This window comes from Doryrhamphus excisus, linkage group LG1 (genome assembly GCF_037039965.1).
Source record: "Doryrhamphus excisus strain RoL-2023G ecotype Guam linkage group LG1, RoL_Dexc_Guam_v1.1, whole genome shotgun sequence".
Taxonomy (NCBI): domain Eukaryota; kingdom Metazoa; phylum Chordata; class Actinopteri; order Syngnathiformes; family Syngnathidae; genus Doryrhamphus; species Doryrhamphus excisus.
Genome location: NC_136357.1, coordinates 16,516,807 through 16,539,109, shown reverse-complemented (window position 1 = coordinate 16,539,109; position 22,303 = coordinate 16,516,807). Strand labels below are relative to the sequence as shown.

At 39.8% G+C, this 22,303-nt stretch overlaps 1 protein-coding gene and 1 long non-coding RNA gene across 2 annotated transcripts in view; one reads left to right on the top strand and one right to left on the bottom strand.

Moving 5' to 3' along the window:
• Nucleotides 1-22,303, top strand: part of cspg4 (chondroitin sulfate proteoglycan 4) — a 78,385-nt gene that overhangs the window by 11,682 nt on the left and 44,400 nt on the right. The gene's annotated exons all lie outside the window — the stretch shown is intronic.
• On the bottom strand, nucleotides 16,971-18,695 carry LOC131131433 (uncharacterized). Its single transcript, XR_009130192.2, has 3 exons — nucleotides 18,537-18,695; nucleotides 17,703-17,794; nucleotides 16,971-17,604 (listed from the first exon to the last, which is right to left on the bottom strand). It is a non-coding gene; the product is annotated as an uncharacterized LOC131131433 (long non-coding RNA).

The window sequence follows — 22,303 nt, the reverse complement described above, 5'->3', positions numbered from 1 at the left end:
ATAGACACCTTCTCCTTCAATTGCCATCTCGACACAATCCATGCCTCACAAGCTCATTAAACACATTTTAGCAGCTACACAAGATAACCAGTACAGGAAGCTTTCTAGATCTTCCAGAATCTGCACCTATTCCAGCTGTATTTCTTGAAAAATGGTCTGTTTTAGTGTATTCCGACCACGGCCAGCCTCCCAGGTTCTCAGGAAGACTTTCAATGTATTGCAGATACCTGGCAACTTAGGAGTTGATAATAAACGCCGATGTCCGCTTTTGACATACAGCCATATGTGTTAGATCCCGAATCCGATCCGGAAGTAGAAACTGGACATTCTGAAGTTTCTCGAGAAAAAATGTCTCTGGATGGCTTTAGTATTTTAGCGTTTTTGGTAATGTGTAATGTGGTCATAGCATGCTTTTTGCGGGACTAGCAGTGTTTAAAAAACTCTGGTAGACCCACTGATTGTGGTAGGAAATGAATGTTAGCAACTCCAGATTTAATAAGCTTGTAATTCGCACCCTCCCCGTGTATGCACACTCTATAATGATACACAGAAAGACACTTTTGTTGCAGTACTTACACAAAATAAACACAGTTAGGACACTGATAAATTGTTACTTACTGCTTGACCAAGTAACGTGCATACTAACCCATGTTCACAAAACAGTCCAATGTGAAATGCCGTTGATCCGGAAGTAGAAACTGGACAGTCAGAAGTTTCCCAAGAAAAAATGTCTCTCTACCGTTTTCGGTAATGTGTTATGTGTTCATTGCAGGCTTTTTGCGGGTCTACCAGTGTTTAAAAAAACTCTGGTAGACCCACTGATTGTGGTAGGAAATGAATGTTTCAACTCCAGATTTGATAAGCTTGTAATTTGCACCCTCCCCCTGTATGCACATTCTATAATGCTACACAGACAACCACTTTTGTTGCATTACTTACACAAACTAAGCACAGTTAGGACACTCCAACTCCAACCACTTGTGTCTGATGTTTGCCTCGTTAGGAATTGTAAACAAATGTAGCTTTTCCTTCCACTCTCAGAAACACTTCCTGGGAGACTTTAGATCAGGTGACTCAAACTTGCGGCCCGCGGGCCAAATGCGGCCCACGAGACGCTTGTTGGAGGCCCCCACCTTGATACCAAGGTTTACTGTTGAAATGACAGCTTAAAGCTGTGTGCACACCGGACACAATTAGCATGATTTTGCCCCGCCCATACTGTTACCCTACCCTGTTACCCCGCCCTGTTATGCCTTGGATTAGCAATGAAGCTAAAGGTTTATGATGCTGGGTACAAATAAATGCAGGAAATGATTTGGAATAAAACGGAAAATACACGTCAAGATAAAGCATCTCATCAAACATGTTGTTAAAGTTACCACGCTGCTCCCAGATGGAACTGAGTATGATGCTAACTTGCTAATTGGGACAAATTATTAAGTTTCATTAATGTTCATGTTAAAGGTTAAATAACTGTTAATACTGTACATTTGAATCTGAAAAAAATAATTTCTCTACCAAACTGTATGTGGTTTCTTACGTTTTTCTTATTTGCTGTTTTATTATTATTTTACTTATTTATTACTGATTGATTTATTGTCTTTGTTCTTAATTTGTTTATTTATTTTTTTATCTTATTTTGTGTAGAGATAAATAAAAATTAAGATATTTGAGAACAGTGGAATGTTTTATCAGATATTTTGGTGTGGAAAACCGGAACCAAAGTACTGAAAAAGTGTAGGGTATAGCAGAAGCAAAAGCATTGAACATAGTTTTTTTTATTGATTTTTTTTCCAGTTTTTAATAAATGCGTTTTGTTTTTTTTGAAAACCTGATGCGGCCCAGCTTCACCCAGAACCTAGCTCTGGTGGCCCCCAGGTAAATTGAGTTTGAGACCCCTGCTTTAGATTGTTCTCATGTGATAGCGCCACCTGGTGCTTTGGCATATGTTATATGTATATGACAGCCTGCAAACAGGTTTTCACATGGACAAAGATGCTTTTAAAACACAATGGAGTCTGAATCCTCTTGTATAAATGTGGACAAAGCTTCAGATGATGTTCCACGGCATCTAATTGCGGTACAATAATAAGCTGGTATTCTTTACGTCTTTACAATAGCCCGTCAGCGAGGGTCCTCATTTGTACCCTTGATCGTTGTTCCTGTCATACCTCATAAAAGGTACAAACAATGACTCTGTGAGTGCCATAATTATCCCTAATGGATTCTTCTTGCACTCCCGTGACCCAGCACTGCTACTTTATTGTCTGTCCTCGCTGTTCTAAATCTTTTTGCATTGTCACAAGCGTGTAAAACATTCAACATGATTGCACAGGGAGCTTGTTGTCTGCAAGGAGGGTGAGGTTGTTGCCTCAGCTCCCCTGTGCAGCTGTTGTGGGATGCTTTGCTACCAAGAGCTGCTGTGCTGCTGCTGCTGCTTAAGCCAAACATCACGTAATTTCCTTTCTCTATTTTAAGCCACCATAACCAGCCAGGATGACCTTTACTGTGGCCCCTAATGCTCCCAACCCCCCCCCCCCCCCCCCCCCTCCCTGTCGGATCCCCTATCCTTACTCAATGGTGGTTCTGATGTCCACCTATTTTTACCCCGTGGTGGCTTGCTTACGCCCAGTACAAACCCCCAACTCAAATAATGGAGAACACTTATTAGCCCCCGCTAGGGTGGCATCAACATTTGTTGAGGTTTTACATTTCTTCCAACAGGAAATAATGGAACTACAAATAATCAATTCCAGGGTCAAGCTGTGGCCATCATACAACTTTTATTTATTGTGTGGACAACAGTTTTAGCAGCATTTTAACATCATTCACTGATGTACAAGTGTAAAAAGAAGTTTAACACAGTTAATAATAAAACATAGACAAATGATGGATCTATTTTGATGTTCTTATCCCATTGTAAGAAATATAAACATTTATATTTCACCTGAATTATATTAAAATAATTCATTTAGTGATTCATTATTAGTTGTTTTGAATATATTTTTATACACTTTAATATATTTTTATTACTATATATTTGATATATTGTTGCGTTTTTATATATTTCATATTAATTTTAGCCATTTCCACAAATTCAATTTGTAAAGTTGTTTTTCAGAAGGAAACACTAAATGCTTTTTAACGAAAGAAACAGAGCATGTTTTTTTAATAAATGATTACATATGATTTAAAAAAAATCATGTTTTACTTTAATTTCCATTTTTACAAAAACACATTTACAGTCTAAGAATTAAACATTTTTTAAGGAATGCAAATGTTTGATATATTTTTAATATTAATTTCAGAGGACCATTTTAACAATTCACACGACTTTTCTTTTTACAGCTGTTTTTCAGAATGAAACATCAAATGCTTTGGAACAAAATAATTTTTATTTCTATTATATTACATATGTATTTTTATATGGCTGAAGTTACGTTCCGACAATAGTGCCTCTGCTGGTTGCAGCCTAGTACTGCAGTGCATTTTGCCCATTCATCCATTCATCCATCCATCCATTCATCCATTTTCTATGCCGCTTATTCTCGCTAGGGTAGCGGGTATGCTGAAGCCTATCCCAGCTGTCTTTGGGCGAGAGGCGGAGTACACCCTGGACTGGTGGCCAGCCAATCACAGGGCACATATAGACAAACAACCATTCACACTCACATTCATACCTATGGACAATTTGGCGTCACCAATTAACCTGTTCATGTAATTAAATACCAAATCTAATTGGTAAAAAGAGGTATTGGACTGTGTTTGGCCTTAGATTTTCTTCTGTATGTTTGAGTTGGATGCATGTGAAGCATCTATAAGAGCCTGCATTTGGAGTCCCATCAGCTCCAGTCTACAGGGGGCCGTGTTCATTTATTGAGCAGAAGAAGCAGATGGGGGTCTTGCTCACATGTAGGTGAAGGGGAGGAGGCGCTCTTATCTTGATGTTTTATTCATAGACGGGTGACGAGGAGGGTATGTGTGTGTATGTGGGAGCACATCCGATTGATGGAAACTGTGGTCCAAACTTGCTCTAAAGGGAGGACTATCCAGGATTAGATTCAATCTGGTGGAAACAGGCGCCCCTGCAAACTTCTAGCGTACAATCATTTCCTCTTTGCGAGCAGCCGCCGTGTGACTTTGCCATCAGGTGGCGGTGTCAGATAACGGCAACAAACACAGGATTCCATTCCAGCCATCAGAATTGCAGATCTGGAAATCATATTTCGGGTTTATGGCGGCAGCAGCGGCGGCAGCAGCGGCGGCGGCGGCGGTTTCAATACGAGTTTGCGGGGAGAAATTGCCGTGTCATTCAACGTGCAGCGACTCAAGAGCACAAATATTTTAGTGGCGGCGTTATAGAGTTTATTTTTCATTCGGGGCAGCTTGGCTCAGGTGGTTGGCATCCTTTGAGGAGATAAAGGTCGTGGTTTATACAGCCAGGAAACACAAGTTGCGATTAGTCCATTCCTGCAGTTTTACCGGAACTGGTCGATATGTGCTGATGTACTTTATATTTGAAAGTAAGGATCCGATGCTATACGACATCTAAAAACTTTGATTAATCACCAATAAAACAGGGATCATGGACCTGTACCTATACTTAATAAATTAGTTTTGAGAGGCGCTGTTTTTCTATTTTCAAATATCTTAATTTTTATTTTTCTGCACAAAATAAGATGAAAATTAAATAAACAAATCAAAAATAAAGAAAATCAATCAATCAGTAATAAATAAATATAATAATAATAATAAAACAGCAAATAATAAAAACTTAAGAAACCACATATAGTTGGTGGGTAGACAAATTATTTTTTTCAGATTAAAATGAACAAAGCATTATTAGAGCCCTGTAGACATGACAAAACACGACTATAGTCACATTTATACTCTTTTTATTTACAACATACAGGGTCAACTGCAGGGTCTTGAGACACATGCTAACTCGCAAACTAGAGAGCTAGCGACCTAAACGGTAGCCTTCAAGTTATTTCCTTTAAACTTAAATAGCCAAAAACTGACCACTTCCACACGGATAGGGAGGATAACTATTAACAGTTATTACATGATACATGGTACATGATACATGGTACATGATACCATACAGCATCCATATCAAAATTGCGCGGGCCGCACTAACATTAAACTTTCATATTAAGACGGGGGCCTCAAACTAGTGTCCTGCGGGCCACATTTGGCCCACGGGCCGCGTGTTTGAGTCCCCTGCTCTAAATAAACACAGATAAATAGAGAAGAGCAGCAAAGCGAGAGACACATAAGAACGAGTGACACATACAAGGAAAGAACATAGAAACGGGTGACAGATTTGGATAAAGAGGACACCCAAATGAGCGGATGAGAAAAAGATGTCTTCCTATCAAATGACAGCATGCAACTGAGACAAAACACAAAGCTTCTGACCAAACATATCCATTCAGGTCTGAGATCAGGTCCCAGAAAATAAGCAGTCTTAGACCTGACCTTGCAACCTGCTGCACCTTCCCAAACACTCTTTTATCAAACCATTCTGAGTGTCATGTTAATCATCGGGTTTCCCTCTCAACAAAGCCTAATTGTAGTGGGATTCCGATGTCGTGTCGTGTACATAAACGAGAACAGGACTGAATGATGGTTCATTAATTGGGTGTCATTAAGACCTTTTCAAGTGCTGGCAGCAAATGAACATAAACTATCACTCTCGCACCCAAGTGGCTAAGAATGTGGCCGGCGACCAAAGGATTCGTTTCTCCAGAAAACTGCGGAGTTCATTTTTAATAAATGGTGTTCATGTGCTAGCCCTCGTCTTCAGTGACTTTCTGCTGAGCAAGCACTTTGGGTTCGCTTTTTTCGCTAAAAGTGCAGACAACTCTATTTTTGACTCATAGTCCTGTTTAACCGACCCCTCTTCTTTACACCAGACTGGTGACATCAAGTCCATATTCCAAACCAAAACATGATTCAGTGTAGAAATTGGACGTGGTAGGTCTGCTGCAGAGGATGTAAAGCCAGAACATCACGTCGACATTCCTGAGCTTGCGGCCAGTAGGGGGGGGGGGGGTATTCGGGAGCCAAGTGCTCTGAATGATCTTTTCAGACGCTTCCAGTGGAAAGCAAATATGAAACAGCTGCTGCATGGGAGCATCAGCAGTTGCAGGATTGTGACTTCACCAATGACTGGTTTGTTCATCAAGTTATTTTGCTTGAGGACCAAAAAGTGTACAGTTACCGAAGGAACGTGAAGGCACCACGCTGAAGTTACTTTTAATTTCAAATGCATCTTAATTGTAATGGTAATGGTAATGGTTTTATTTCATTTGAACATGCATCAGATTACAATTGAGTGCATCCCATAATCAGTTCCCAGTTCCACATGTCCAAAAGGAGTAGGAAGAAGCAAATCTTATTAAATCCTACCCCTCCATCTGGTACTTTTACAATCAGTAACTGTTACATTTGTTCACTTCCTGCTTTCCATAATACAGTTTTTTTTTTTTTTTTTAATAATGCACCTCGTACCAAAGTACAAGGTGATATGAGCATCCAATGCCATAATGGGTACCATAGTAAGTGTCAATATAGTGATATATATAGCACATCATGACTGGTTCAAGACTCTTCATCCTTGTATTTAGCAAACATCAATCATTATTTGAGTTCCTTATTCAATCCATTCCATAGTTTGATTCCACATACTGAAATGCTATGGCTTTTTTAACGTAGTCCTTAATTATCCCATAGAAACAATTTATATAAGTTTGAAGACACTTTCTCATTCAATATGATACAATAATCTATCCAAATGTTTGATTGGTAATGTCTGAGAACTTAAACACAACTAACAGTAGAGACCGGCTGTCCCAATATAGGTTGTATCAAGAACAGACACCCAGGGTTTAACAATTTTAACCGTACACGTCATGGAAGAATGTGGAAAAACGCAATTTTAAGACATTTCTACATAGAAACAATATGACTTTGTCTGAGAATCATTGAGTTGATGATAAAAAGAGCAGGTAATTAAAGTCTATTGTTGTGACCGAGGACCACAAGAGGAAATGGAGCGTTGTTGGTATTGTTTCTGTGGTAGCAACAACGTAGGACCTTTCCAGTGAAAACAAAATCTCAATCTCAAAACATTATTTTAGTCAATTTATTTTTTTTATGTCACAGACAATATGTTTTTTAAAAGGTATATTTTTGTATGTGTTTTGGCCTTTTACCCACAAACAATGTTGGCTAAAATGGCCTTTGTGTTTGAGGTTATAGCGCCAACTGTTTCTCTGTAAATGTTAGTTTTTTCAAGAAGAATTACTCTGAATGGTTTCAATGTTCTACATTCAACAGGATTATACAGAAAACGCCACACCGATTTGTACGAAAATTGTTTTTTTTGGTGGTGCATAGGCTAGGTAAGAACAATCTAGATACATCAATTGTCTGCTAACTAGCACATATATGGACCAACAATAGTTTAGCCTAAGATAAGGTATTTATTGACAATTATATTATGTAGCCAGTCTGGCTAGCCAGCCCCGTGTTCCGTCTTAGGCTCGAACTAAGATCTGCAGAATAACTGTCAGGAGCGCTAGCCGTCGAGCTAAAAGCTTGAACTGTCAAGTGGACATCCAGGGCAAGTCTTAAGGATCAGGGAGTGAGGTTTGCTAATGTACAGCCGCACAGCTGCACCAGGTGGCATCCGTTACTATCCCTTTAAATTAACAGCAGCACTCATGCAGCCCCCTAATTATGACACAGTTGGGCATTTTGGTGATTTCAGGTTGTGCGTTTTCTTTATGATAAATATATTCTTGGCGGGGATGGACGGGGTCATGAGTGGTTAGCGCGCAGGCCACACAGGTAGGAGACCTGAGTTCGATTCCACTCTCAGGCATCTCTGTGTGGAGTTTGCATGTTCTCCACGGTTTTCCCCGGCATTCCAAAAACATGCTAGGTTAATTGGCGACTCCAAATTGTACATAGATGAATGTGAGTGTGAATGGTTTTTTCTCTATATGTGCCCTGTGATTGGCTGGCCACCACTCCAGGATGTACCTCGCTTATCATCCAAAGACAGCTGGCATAGGCTCCAGCACCCCTGCGACCTTCGTGAGGATAAGCGGTAGAAAATGAATGAATGAATGAATGTCCATGGCGGACGTTTTCACTTTACTGACTGAGGTCCTAGCGTACTTAGACCACTGTACGTTTTTGGCAGTACTGCTTCTTGTTGGGAGCCACCAGGAATCCTTAAAGCAGTCCAACAGCAACACAAAGCCCTGCTTCCGCTTTGCACACCGAAAAGTCACACAAGGACAATAAAACAAGATCTACACGCCGTCACATATTCAATTTGAGCTCCTTATTAAATCACACAGCTGTTCGGCATGCCGTGTCCTGAACTCCCGCAGGGTGGCGGGCGGTGTTTTTAGCCAAGACCACGACTGGCTGACTCGGGTGTCATCGACTATTGATGGCGGTCTCCATCTGAATTACAGTACACGTCTGCGATGAGGTCATGTGGAAGCGGTGGTCCTCAAATGTGTGCCGAGCAGACAGGAGCGGGGGTTTCTTCTCAGTATGTGCGGTTAAGGAATTCAGCTTAACTATGAGCAGGTGTCTTGTGTCACATGTGAGATATATTTTCTTCCAAAATACATAATCCTGTGGAAAAAGGTCCTATTGGCATTGCTGAGTGACATGGAGATAAATAACCTTCAAACATGCTGAGTGTGCACATCTCCAATGCATGCAGTGTATGTTTCTTTTCCAGAGGAACGCTGTTGCGATGTACACTCGGTTGCCAAATGCAACATGCCCGACCACGTAAGGCGTGGCAGGGTGGGGCACAAATGTCACAGCTTGTTTTTTTCATGCTAATAAACGATCTTATGACTATGACAGTGCAATAAACAGACATTGTGATTCCTGACATGGCAACCAACCAAAAAAAAAAAAATTCCACACTATGCCACAGAATGGTGGAATAAACAACTTCTTAGGGCTAGAGAATCCTTTAATCATCATTATATGTGTGGTTTGTTTGTTCATAGAACACGCACAGAATGATGCACAACTCTGTATCTGTGTCCTTTCTTTCATCTTTCAAGCACTGCATGGTGTTTCGTGGAGTATTGTAATGCATATTTCGTATGTTAGAGGCCGCAAAGGAAGCTGCAAGTGCCAGAACTGTGATGAAGAAGTTGACCAATGATACTGAATTCAATAAAGAGCTGGTACCAAAGTATGACGGTTGACTCTGTTTCAAAAATTGTAATGTAAAGGAAACATAACGTTTACATTCAAGCCAAGAACAAAAGATGCATGACTTCCGGCCACCCCTGCCTTTTTAGGCTTTTAAAGCATGACAGCTACAATATGTCCGTTGATGAACTCAAAGGAAAATTCCAAGTAGCGTTGGTGCTAACAGCATTCAGGGAGAATTTCCACTGGATGCTCCAAGACGGAGGGTAACAATTGGACATTGCTTCAATGCAAACTAGTTTTTTGGAAAGCTAAGAATGAGTCTCGCGTGTCATCGTGCCAATTTTCAGCGCTCCAGATGAGTTTATTTCATTCCGGCTTTTTGTTTTTTTCTTAACAACCGTCTTTAGAACATCTGAACGCCAGCTGGAGGGTCTCGGCCTGCCTTCGGCGGGATTATTGGGATTTCTTATTTTTCGGTGCAGCCTTCATTAGGACACAGATATGAATACTGTATTTAGGTGGTGTTGCTTCAATTGGCCCATGGTATTACATTGCTTAAGCTCATTGAAATTCCAATAAACATACATAAATATATTCATAACTAAAGGCCAAAATTCATTTCCATCTCATTCACAAGGAGGAGGCTTCCACGTTACACGCTACATGTTTCCAACACATTATCATATCTGGGATGCTTCCAATGCATGAGAAAAGCAATGCAGCAGTAGCAGGATGGATGTATTTAAAAAAGAATGTCAAGAGAACATGAAAGGGTTTCTTACCAAAGGTGCCACGGTTCAAACCTGGATTGGATTTAGCGCAGATGTTCACCAGGAGACTTTTACTTGATGTTTTTTGGGTTGTTTTTTTTTTTTGTGGAGTGCTACTTGTGGAAAGATGGTAATGTGAAAAGGTCTTTGCACAGTAAATAGTATCAGCATAAGGAATGACATTAAAGTTGATTTAGAGTAGTGTAACTGAAGATTTACATCCATTTCTGGTGTCGGTGCTGTCTAATCACGGTTGTTAATGTAGTTTTTCGATGAAATACTTTGCTATAAAACCATTTTTATCGATCTGAATGCAAGATAAATGTTCCTGACATACGTGCTTGTCATTAGGCAGCATGAAAAATCAAAGGCTAGCATGTTTCTGAAAACTAGCACGAGAATGTATCCTTCTTTTTACTTTTTGCTAATCAAATTCGCAAAAATAGCAGTATTTTAGCTGTATTTTAGCAAATTATATATATTATACAAATGTAATTAACTCCAGAACATCCCAGCAAAATAAATGTTTCTGACATACGTGCTTCTCATTAGGCAGCATAAAAAATCCAGCAAAAAAAATCAAAGGCTAGCATTTTTCTGAAAACTCACAAGAGAATGTATCCTTATTTTTACTTTTTGCCAATCAAATTAGCAAAAATAGCAGTATTTTAGCTGTATTTTAACAAATTATATATATAATACAAATGTAATTAACTCCAGAACATGCCAACAAATGTTTGTAGCAAATGGCTAGCATGAAGATAAACCAGCTTTAGTTTCACCAAAAGGCTCACATAGAGGTAAGAAGACAGAACATGTTAACATTAAGCGAGACTGTTCATGTTAGATCATGTTAGTTCATGTTAGAAATAATTTATATATACATATAAAATAATATATAAATATAAAATATGTCAGGTGTGGCTAAAATTGCTAGCATGGGGCAAAATTAGCCTTAAGTCTTCTTTAAAGGCACACAAACAGGTAATTAGATTAATTAATTGTTGGAATTAAGACAGACTCTTCATGTTGTTTCAACAAATTAGGACCAGACAGCTCTTTATTTGACAGAAGCTAATTATGAGCTATGACACAACTCATAATGCATTGCGTCTGAGCAAAGCAATTCAATGGAGGACAAGCGGCATAGAAAGTAGGTGGATGGATGGATGGATGGATAGATAAATAGATAGATAGACTTTCTTTATTGTCATTGCACAATATCAAAGCAGTGAAATTGCCAACGAAATGTTGTTGCCTGGCTCCCGCATAATAATAAATAATAATAATAATAATGTGGAATATAAATAGATGACATCAAATATGAACAATGTACAGCGTAAACAGTGATTTGTACAAATAATTTAAATAATTTTGAATAAATAATAATTTAAAGTTTTACGTGTGCATGTGGGCAGGTGAATGAGTGTAAATTTAAAGGGAACCTATTGTGCTTTTTCCACTTTTCTGACCTATAAATGTAGTTAGAATGTTGTATTCTCGTGTTATACGATACCAAAGTTTCAGATAATGAGGTTTGTGCATTTGGAAGTGAGCTCTGAAAGAAGTTTGGAATGGCTCAAAACGCTCGGTTTCAGACGGCGTGGTAAAACTAACCCTTTGTGATGTCACAGAGAGGTAAATTTCCTTATATGGTTCATAGTCAGGAGGAAATACAGCAGGAATAGGTGAAGATTCTAAATAAAATTGTTTTCTGTGTGGGTTATTGTGTGTAGCTGCTCTATAGGGTTGGAAAATTAGCATAATATGTCCCCTTTAAGAAATTTTGGATGAGTCCAATCCCATGCTAATAATAAAACACTGATATATACCAGTGATACTCAGCGTTAACTTGATGTCTAACACAGAATGACAAAGCTGTGAAAGGACTCCAGTTATTTTTAACACCACATTCTTAACAGTCACACAAGTGCAAAATGAATTTTTCCACTGTGTAACGCTGACGCAGACTTTCTAGACATCTTGGCAAGATTGAATTCAATTCGTCTTTCTCACCTTCTTATCAAATTGCTGGAATTGCTTTCTTTGGGCCCTTGGCAGGTTATTTAGCACTAAGTAAAACCATAACATGCAAAGACATTGAGGCAGCTTTGTTTGGTTTGGTTTGATTTTGCAGATCGATACAACACAGAGCAAACAGACTAGTTTCATTCATTCATTCATTTTCTACCGCTTATCCTCACGAGGGGTGCTGGAGCCTATCCCAGCTGTCATTGGGTGAGAGGCGGGGTACACCCTGGACTGGTGGCCAGCCAATCACAGGGCACATATAGACAAACAACCATTCACACTCAACATTCAACCTAGCATGTTTTTGGAATGTGGGAGGAAACCGGAGTACCCGGAGAAAACCCACGCATGCACGGGGAGAACATGCAAACTCCACACAGAGATGGCAAAGGGAGGAATTGAACCCTGGTCTCCTAGCTGTGAGGTATAACCACTCGTCCACCGTGCAGCCCCACAGACTAGTTTGTTATGTGCAATATTGTACATAAAAAATGTTGTATGATTGAAAACCCAATCATACCAAAACTAGGACTTGGTTTGGCTTTATATTTATGAACAGAGACATGTTCAGCATTTTGACACATATGGCATATATGGAACATATGGCATACGTATGGGACATATGTCTTTTTTTTACCAACAGCCGATAAATCAATTTAAAACTGGGTTACTTTGGCGGTCATACAGCCAAGCCTCACTGTCTGCATCGGTAAAAGTTGTGTGTGTGTATCTCAGGCTGTATGAGTGCGTTACACAAAAAGCCAAAGGTGCTAATTTTGTCACATAGCAAGAGCCAGAAGCCAACTAAAATCAAGACACGCAGCATCCATGGGTGTTTCCGACTTCTGGAGATCACACGCTTTTAATTCGTTGCGTTGCGCTGCCATTTCTGTAGCAGCGCCACATCAGACAGACCGGGCCGTTAAGAAAGTGCAGCACGTTATTAAGGTCTTATGAAGCTGTGTCACAGAGAGAGTGACGCTACTGGAAACAAGACCAACACCCTGACGGCCCGCCAAAACCTCCACAAGGAACTGCCTAAAATACATCCCATGCCGGCCCCTCCCACCAGCGGGTACTTTGAGCGATTCTTTCCACTCCTTCGCTGCTCTTAGTCAAGTGTGGTTTACTTGTGACGGCACAAAGGCTCCTTGTACAGTAGCCATATGAAAAATTGCTGTTTGGGTTCTGGAAGGATGATGATGGGGTGGGTCTCATGTGCAGCTCATAAATGTTTTACTAAGTGCCTGATCAAAACTCACCTGATGCAAATACATCACAAATCGTCCTTTTTTTAGCCTGACTCCGTCCATCACTTACATTCTCTGCCGCTGAATCCCTGATCCATGCATTCATCCCAACCAGAATGGACTACTGCAACAGTATTCTCTACGGTACACCTTCCAAAATCTTCAATAAACTACAATATATTCACAACTCCGCTGCCTGCCTCCTCACCTCCACCCGCTCCCGTCAACACATTACCCCTGTCCTCCAAAACCTCCATTGGCTTCCTGTCCCCCAATGCATTCACTTCAAAGTTCTTCTCATAACCTACAAAGCCCTCCACGATCTGACCCCCCCCCCCATATCTCACAGACCTGCTCCATCCACACAATCCCCCACGTCCCCTTCGCTCCTCAGACTCCAAAGTCCTGGCACTCCCCTGTAAGACCAAGCTCCGAACCTGGGGAGACAGAGCCTTCTCCATGGCTGCCCCCATCCTCTGGAACTCTTTGCCCCATTCACTCCGTGCTTGCCCTGACCTTCCCACCTTCAAAAACCAACTCAAAACCCACCTCTTTAAATCTGTTTTTAATGTCTAACTTTTTATGTCTGACTGCTGTGCCCCGCCCCGCTTTTACTCATCTTTTAACTGTGTATTAACCAATCAATGTTGTATTTTGGTGTGTCTTCTACTCTGTTTACTTGCTTTTATTCAACTCCATTCTTCTGTAAAGTGTCTTTGAGTATTTTGAAAAGCACTATACAGTGCGGGTCGGACATCATAGCCATCATTTAATTAATGATCACTGTTTTGTGGTTGAATGTGGTCTGTATTAGAAAACAATATGCATATTTAAGTATATTTTACGTATTCAAGTCCTAAATTAAGTATTTTCAAGCATAAAATACAAATATAAGGCATTGAAAAGTCATAATATGAAGTGTTATACACTATATGAAGCGTTCTGCAGTGTAGAGAGTGGCCGACAGCAGCTCCTGTGTGAATGTTGACTGCTTGTGTCCTCTGTTTTTTAATAATGCGATTAAAGTGCACCTTGAGTCTCTCCTTAACCATAAACAGTGGCAGTAGAGTAGTAGTCTAGACTGGTTTCAGTAGGTGTCAGTAATGTTACAATGTTGAGACAAAAGCCATCACAGGAGCTGTCAATGCCCACGTATTTATTATTACTTTTATTATTAATCTATTATATTGGGTAATACGTGAGTAAAGGTGAATATAGGTGTATTCTTTAATGTTTACAGAGCTCTTATAATGGTTAAACAAAGTATTTAGAAGGTCATAAACAGGTTTTCTGAGCTCTAACTGCAAAAATATTCAATTAATTTTTGAATTATTATTTATTATTATAATTAATTATTAATTATTATATTAATTATAATTATGTTATATAAATTATTATATTATATAATTATAATTAATTATTATGTATTATTTTTTATTTATTTATTTTAAAATTTTGAATGTATTTATATTTCTATTTATTTCAATATGATGGATTAATATTGAATGCTAAGATTACCAGCAGGTGCATAAGTTGTGCTAACAGCCCCATTTTCCACAGAGGTACTAACTGCATTGTAATGCAGTTCTAGCAGCTTAAAAATGGCATTGTTGGTGTGCAGTCAGGGCCAGGAAGGCCTTCTCTGCTGGCCTATCCATCACCAGGAACGCTGACCCACATTTCAAACTTAAACTGAAGTATTTGTTCCATGAAATGATATTAATTTATCCCAATAGCCTATTTGTAGCATGTTGTTGACTTGACTTTTCCTCCAGTCAAAGTTCAGCTTCTATGTGTTGCCATATTGATCTAATCTGCTCAGGGCCTTCAGAATCAGAAGTGCTGGCCCATGTCGCATACATAAACTATTAGGGCTGGGTTGTTTTTTTTTTAGCCAGACTTTGCCTCTCAGGGCCAGAGTGACATCAGCACTTGTCTGTGAGGCTGCACGGCTGTCGAGTGGTGCAGACCTCACAGCTAGGAGACCAGGGTTCAATTCCACCCTCGGCCATCTCTGTGTGGAGTTTGCATGTTCCCCGTGCATGCGAGGGTTTTCTCCGGGTACTCCCACATTCCAAAAACATGCTAGGTTAACTTTTCCATCCAGTCCAAATATGTTGACAAGCACAGAGAACATACGCTCTCTCCATCGTCTGCCATTGCACTCACGTCCTTCTCGCCACAATGACCCCAGCAGTGCGTAACGCTGTGGTTTGCGCCTACCTTTCAAACATGCAAAAGTAGACACAAAAACAGCAACCGGAAACTGTTTCAGGCTTTGATAAATCGCATTGCGGGTGCTAAATGATAGCACTTGCATCTCCTCCTTCCTGTGCTTTGAGAGTTCTGATCATCTGCATATATTTTGCTAATAGAGGGGTGTCAACAATCCTCAGTGCGCCCTGTTATTAGATCAGCTTTACAGCCGCAGCCAAGTTTGCATGTGTTTTTACACATGCAAAGCTTTAGTAGAACAGGCCTTATATGTGTTGTTTTGATTTGTTAAAGTTGTGGCTTGAGTTGCTTGTTGCTCAAACTCAAGCCCAAACGGAGTCGCTTTTTTAGAAACTGGCCACTCGTGTTGCTTTGAGTGCTCTGTTGAATTGCAAGTAATTTGGTCGGCTATTAACAGACCCGCTTGTGGTCTGGAGTCACAATCGCATCCGTTGTTCTTGCACCAGAAGAAATGCAGTCATGCTCTCTGCACCACACGGCCTCCAGTCATCGTTTATTTAACAACTGGAAGCCACGAGGGGGGACGAATACGTCACGTTAGTTATGACCAACAAAATCTGACAAAACAAAAGCGCGCTAACAAAACTGAGAAGCCCTTGCGTACACCACCCTGCACATGACTCAACAGGAAAGGAAAAGAAAAATACATCACGCAGCTAAAATGGCCACTTGAACCACACAACACAGTCTTGTTTGTCAGAGAGAAACACATAGACATCTAGTATTTGCTAATTATGCTTATACTTCACCTCATGGAACTTTAAAAATACATATTTATGTATGTGTCTTGCTTCTAGACGTTCCTTATATAGGTGGTCCTTGGTTCTATTGCTTTACTAGGGAGGGAGATCATGAGATCAGATGTTCAATGATAGCATCTTTAGCCTTGAGAATGGTAGCAACATTCGAGACCGATCATGCAACCAATTTCGATTTCAGAGCTTTTTACAATCTAATTTAACTCCACTCTTCACAAAGTATTATTGTCCTTCTTCACCAATGTATTCTTCGATGTTGAGAGGCATCCTGACATCATACCCACATCAAACAGTTAACCCGGACTGCATTTTTCCATCTTAAGAACACAGCCCGACTCCGTCCATCACTTACATTCTCTGCCGCTGAATCCCTGATCCATGCATTCATCCCAACCAGAATGGACTACTGCAACAGTATTCTCTACGGTACGCCTTCCAAAACCCTCAACAAACTACAATATATTATTATTATTATTATTATTACGCCACCCCCCTGGACAGAACCGGGGGTTGTAGTTACACCGTTTTTGGACACTTGCACCATTTTTTTTTCTTCTTTATTTCAAACAATATCCAAAACACAACAAACCAAACATAAATCAACACAAATAAAAAATACCTATGTATATATAAACCTACACATGTTCGAAAGGGAATGGGAATAAGTCAAGACTTATCTAGTCCCACCCCCCAACCACCCAGATTCCAACCTCATCCCAACAAAACATATATTATTCCTAGTCTACCAGAATGAAACATTAAACATCAAAACAAGACGAACAAAAAAACAGAAATCTTTAAAGGCCCATTACGGTTTAAATACTCTGTAACAACGCATAAGGTCACAGTATCCGTAGGAACGGAACATGTTCTTATCTGCTTTGTGGTCACATTGAGTACATGAGAAGACGTGTGTTATGTTGACATTTTCGATCAACAGAAACACAAACGCATCGTAAATGTCATGGCGGGTGTTTTGATAGGATGTAAAGCGGAAGTTTGTTTTGACTTTTTGCACATCGCCAAGCGACATCCTGCGAGCTAATCTGCAGATTTGTGATGAAGGCATCTGCGAGCATACAGTCTTGATCCCCGTACCAGCGACGCGTACACGTTCTTGTGAGATTAATTAGCGCCGGTGAACACACACGTGTGCAGAACGATGCCTTCATGTCCTCATGTTTCACGAGCTGCACATGCGTACGTGACTTCAGGAGCCACAATGTGAACACTTTCTCCTCCTAGATGGAGTATAATTCATGATAAATCCTCTTTTTCTCTCATGTGGATGTTGAAATAGGACCAAGCTGATGAATGGCAGTGAACATCCCCAAAGCAGGTGTGCACCAGGGATTTCTGTGCAGGAGGTCAAAAGAAGAGTAGAGAAAGCCTTTCTGAAGCCTTGTAAATCCCCCCCCCCAAAAAAAAATCTAACCTCAAATAGGGATTATCACCTTTTTTCTTCACTTCTGGATATTTGGCTTCATGGCACAGATCAAGGTTGTTCCTCCCGCAGATTAAAGTATCTCCTCTGCTCTCTTCTCCTCTGTGAAAGTGAACTTAAAGGTGCCGTGGTGTATTTTGAACATGCTCGCCACAATCCCACTTGTGCACGGCGTGCTTAGCAATGAGCCGGGGAACTTTTAAAACGTAGTGAGTGTGCAGCGTGTATCGCCTTACGATGCGCTGAAAATGAGTCAACACGCAACGTTTATTCATTCATTCATTTTCTACCGGGTGCTTGAGCCTATCCCAGCTGTCTTCAGGCAAGAGGCGGGGTACACTCTGGACTGGTGGCCATCCAATCACAGGGCACATATAGACAAACAAGCATTCACACTCACATTCATACCTATGGACAATTTGGAGTAACCAATTAACCTAGCATGTTTTTGGAATGTGGGAGGAAACCGGAGTACCCGGAGAAAACTCACACAATAGAACCAGAGAGCAATAAGAGAGCAATTTGTCATTTTATTTGTGTTCAAAAACAAATTTTAGCTAGCTAGTTTCACTGCCATGTCTTATTCTATGCTCGTTCTGTTTTAAAAGATCAAATATACATTAAATTCTGCCTGCCATTTCTGATGCTAAATATCTCCAATTACTGTCATTTGCGTTGTATTTTTTATAAGATACTTATCAATATGGCCATATTTTGTGGCCTTTAGGACTTTGTTTTTAGGACTTTATTTCTCCACCACCAAGTTTTCAGTGCTTTCAGCATCGACTTGGCTCTGTTTTGCCCTTAAGTAAAAACAATGTGTCTGCCTGAGTGGAGCTCTCACCTCCAGCGGTGAATCAAATGGACATTTCTTTCCTTTTGGGGCACAGCGCTCAGTGACCGGCCACTATTGATGGTCTCTCCGCCTCCCTGGTTCGCATTGACGCTGTCTTTCAGCACTGGGCCCTCATGGAGGTCCCGTCAATAGCTAAAGCCAGGAAAAAGCCACCTAAAAGAACGTAAGCATGCATTAACAACTACATCTTCAGTCAATAAGGTGATAGCAAATTTTAGCATTTTATAAGTGATAAGTGAGTCTTACGGGCTGGGTATGCTTGTTTTATAACACCACAGGTATCCCCACCCAACAACGCCAAGGCCAACCAATCCCTGTTGCTTTGTTCAAAACACCAGCGACATATCACATGATGTTTTGAGCAGATTATGGAAATCATGGGTATACTTTTGCTGAATGTCAAAATCAGGTGGCTTAATTAGAAAAAGTCGATTATGTTGATTTCAATATTAAAAATCAATGCACGTGTGTCATTTTACCTTGCTGCACATCGTTACAAGTCAAGAGGAACATTACAGCACAAAAGTATGTATTTGTCTTATGATTTGTTGTTCCAAGATAGATTTACATCCATTTCTGGTGTCGGTGCTGTCTAATCACGGTTGTTAATGTGGTTTTTCGATGAAATACTTTGCTATAAAACCATTTTTATTGCTCTGAATGCAAAATAAATGTTCCTGACATACGTGCTTGTCATTAGGCAGCATAAAAAATCCAGCATAAAAAAATCAAAGGCTAGCATGTTTCTGAAAACTAGCAAGAGAATGTATCCTTATTTTTACATTTGCTAATCAAATTAGCAAAAATAGCAGTATTTTACCTGTATTTTAACAAAGTATATATATAATACAAATGTAATTAATTCCAGAACATCCCAGCAAAATAAATGTTGCTGAAATACGTGCTTCTCATTAGGCAGCATAAAAAATCCAGCATAAAAAATCAAAGGCTAGCATGTTTCTGAAAACTCGCAAGAGAATGTATCCTTATTTTTACCTTTTGCTAATCAAATTAGCAAAAATAGCAGTATTTTAGCTGTATTTTAACAAATTATATATATAATACAAATGTAATTAACTCCAGAACATGCCAACAAATGTTTGTAGCAAATGGCTAGCATGAAGATAAACCAGCTTTAGTTTCACCAAAAGGCTCACATAGAGGTAAGAAGACAGAACATGTTAACATTAAGCGAGACTGTTCATTTTAGATCAACAAATAATTTATATATACATATATACATATAAAATATAAAAAATATATAAATATAAAATATGTCAAATTAGCAAAAATAGTAGTATTTTACCTGTATTTTAACAAAGTATATATATAATACAAATGTAATTAATTCCAGAACTTCCCAGCAAAATAAATGTTGCTGAAATACGTGTTTCTCATTAGGCAGCATAAAAAATCCAGCATAAAAAATCAAAGGCTAGCATGTTTCTGAAAACTCGCAAGAGAATGTATCCTTATTTTTACAAATAACAACAAATAATTTATATATACATATATACATATAAAATATAAAAAATATATAAATATAAAATATGTCAGGTGTGGCTAAAATTGCTAGCATGGGGCAAAATTAGCCTTAAGTCTTCTCTAAAGGCTCACAAACAGGTAATGAGATTAATTAATTGTTGGAGTTAAGAGAGACTCTTCATGTTGTTTCAACAAATTGGGACCAGACAGCTCTTTATTTGACAGAAGCTAATTATGAGCTATGACACAACTCATAATGCATTGCGCCTGAGCAAAGCAATTCAATGGAGAACAAGCGACATAGAAAGTAGGTGGGTGGCTGGATGGATGGATGGATCAATGGATGGATGGATGGATCAATGGATGGATCAATGGATCAATGAATGGAGGGATAGACGGATGGATGGATGAATGGATCAATGGATGGATGGATGGATGAATGCTGCATGTGTCTACCAGAGGGAGGTAGAGGAGCCCAGATGGAGGCTTCCATCATTGCAGTGCCCCAGCAACCACCAATTACTTCCTATGGGTGTTAAGTTGCTGTGTGATGAGTTTAGTGTTCTTGGTAAGATAGCACCACACGTTATATTTAGTATTTAAAAGGTTACAAGTAGTTGTGAAGTAAAGGAATTGTCACATGATTGGAACCTATTAAATAATTTAGCTATTTTAACGTTTTATACATTGCGTAGGCCACACGGTTCAAAGTTTAAGAAAAAAGCAGCGACTTATACACCAGAATTATGGGAATTGAGATTTAGGTTGTTGTCATTCAGTGTGTCTGTTAGCGTAATTTCAACAAATTAGGTGTTTGGCCGCACATTGAAAATACGATGCCTCAACTTGCTTCCTGTCTGAGCTTAGCTTGATTGTTGTAAAACTATGTTCAGTTGTGAAAAGGGTTAAGTTGGTGGTTGAGCCAATAAGAGCATATTCCCCTCAAATGAAATAAAGACATAACACCGTCAATCAGAGGCAATGAGGTGTATTACTTGTAATTATTTTGTTGCCGGAACAACAGCCCTGCTTTGGTTATCATCTAAATGCAAATTGGATGTGAAAGGCATCTGCTGTGGATGTCAGCTAACGTCAAAAAGAAAGCAGCAGCAGCTTTGGCTCATTCTTGGTTTGCTGCCACTTGTTTTCTTTTTCAACCCCACAAGAATGCTGCGCAGTTGGTCAGGCTACTGTTCATCATTTCCCTGTCTCCCTGGACGTGTTTTGTTTGTTTGTTTGTTTGCTTGCTTGCTTTGAGACTTCCAAGAGTTTCAGTCAGCAATAAAACGCATGAACTCATGGCGCCACGGCATCAAATTCCACTCATGACCCTCGTCACAAGATGCGCCCGCACATAAAACCAAGAGGATGCTCTTGCATCGGGAATTTAATAGGCTTTTTATTCAAATACTTGCTTTGACTCAAGTTGACATTTTCCGGGAAAGTGACCTCTTGTTTTCGTGCAAACAATGAAGGGAGCAGCTCGTTTAGTTTACTACTTTTTGGCTGCTGACTTCACTTCATCTTTTACAATCATTAAAGACAGTGGCCGTTAATTGGAAGCAGGTGATAATTAAAAAACGAGTGTTATTCCCCAAAGGTGAAAACTGACTATATACTTCATAACAAGTACATTATTTAACTTTAATAATGTTTTGAATTGCATGAGACAGTGGAAAAAGAAAATATACCTCTATTCGACCCCATTTGTTAATCCGTGTATTTCAGAACACAGCAACAACAGAAACTATGTTCGACTGGGATAATGAGCAAACTTCTCAGCCAGCTTTAATAGTGCTGATTAGGGCTGTAACGAATACATGCACAGTGCTACCTGGGTTTTCCGACAACTGAAATGTATGAAAACCGAGGTACTTTTTCTCCATAGGAATTAATGAAAATCAAATTATCAATCCATTGTAGACATTCATTCATTTTCTACCGCTTTTCCTCACGAGGGTCAGCCTATCCCAGCTGTCTTTGGTCGAGAGGCAGGGTACACCCTGGACTGGTGGCCAGCCAATCACAGGGCACATATAGACAAACAACCATTCACACTCACATTCATACCTATGGACAATTTGGAGTCACCAATTAACCTAGCATGTTTTTGGAATGTGGGAGGAAACCGAAGTACCCGGAGAAAACCCACGCATGCACGGGGAGAACATGCAAACTCCACACAGAGAGATGGCCGAGGGTGGAATTGAACCCTGGTCTCCTAGCTGTAAGGTCTGCGCGCGAACCACTCGACCTCCATTGCAGACATC